This window comes from Octopus bimaculoides, chromosome 7, assembly GCF_001194135.2.
Source record: "Octopus bimaculoides isolate UCB-OBI-ISO-001 chromosome 7, ASM119413v2, whole genome shotgun sequence".
NCBI lineage: Eukaryota > Metazoa > Mollusca > Cephalopoda > Octopoda > Octopodidae > Octopus > Octopus bimaculoides.
Window position 1 is genome coordinate 69,979,303 of NC_068987.1, and position 1,453 is coordinate 69,980,755.

Consider the following 1,453-nt stretch of genomic DNA (forward strand, 5'->3'; position numbering starts at 1 on the left):
TATATATATATATATATATATGCATAGAAATTGAAATTATTTATTTGAGGTATTATGTGTTTGTTACGTAGAAGATAAAAAATCGTATTTGATTGACAATCTACTGAAATACTATGAATTGTGCTTACTGCAGTGTCTCTCTAGCCAGACAAATAAATGCCATAAGGTAAGAACATATTTCCAAGTAAAAGACAGCAATACTAAAAGTTGATAAGAGTACCTTTGTGTTTCAGTGTTGATTTGAAATATCTGTTTCCTTATGAATTTGAAAGGATTTGTCTCTCTAAAGGTGAATCATTATTTACGTCTATAAAAAAGAAATTCCAAAGCTGCTCCTGTAACCTAAAGTTTTGGGTTTCTTATATCTTTTTCTACGACAAATAATTTACAGCTTGAAAACTTGAAATAATTATCTCAAATATGCACTGGATATGACGTCATATGAAAATAAACATAAGTGAATCTTCTACGGCATATGAGCATCGGGACATGAACAGCGCTTTATATATACGTTAATAGATTGGAAGACATTGAACGACATGCTTCGTATGTTACACATTTGTGATTTCATATTCAACAAATATTACTTTTATCATGCCACGAAGAATTCTACGAGTGGTTGCTCGAGTTGTCCAGAACAACAGCCAAATCTCTGTCAAATTTTCTATGAAAGACCAAAGGAGTTTTCTCTTCTTCATTAAAAACAAAATAACAGCTATAATGCACTTGTTCATATGTTTGTTTGATCAGAAATGACCTGGGGCTGACCACAACAGAAAGGAATACAAGAGCTATTAGTTTCAGAGAAATGCCGAAATATGTGGCTGGCTTGACAAAATATCTAGGAGTGTTTAGTATTCATCCTTTATATTCATCTGAAGTAAAATAAATACCATTCAAAATGTACATGTGTGTGTGTGTGTGTGTGTGTGTGTGTGTATGTATGCATGTATGTATGTATGCACGTATAAACTTTCTCTCTCTCTCTCTCTCTCTCTCTCTCACACACACACACATACACACATACATCAGTTTAAGAGAAGAGGATAAAGCATTTTCTTAAGATACGTTAATTAAATTATAGGATTCGAAGTTTACAGTTCATATAACACCTGAAAGGATAACAAATCAAAGACTATTTATGGCAAAATATTTAAGGCTGAAACCTAGAATTAAAATCTATGATCATATGCATGCATAAACATTACAGTCCATCATTTATATAAACAAATATATTCCTACATTCATAAATACACATATATTTTTATGTACACGCGTACAAATCCGTATAAACACACTCATACCCGCACATTTACATATACATATGCGTATCTATCTATCTATCTATCTATCTATCTATCTATCTATCTATCTATCTATCTATCTATCTATCTATCTATCTATTTATCTATCTATCTATTTATCTGTATGTATGTACGTATGTATATATATA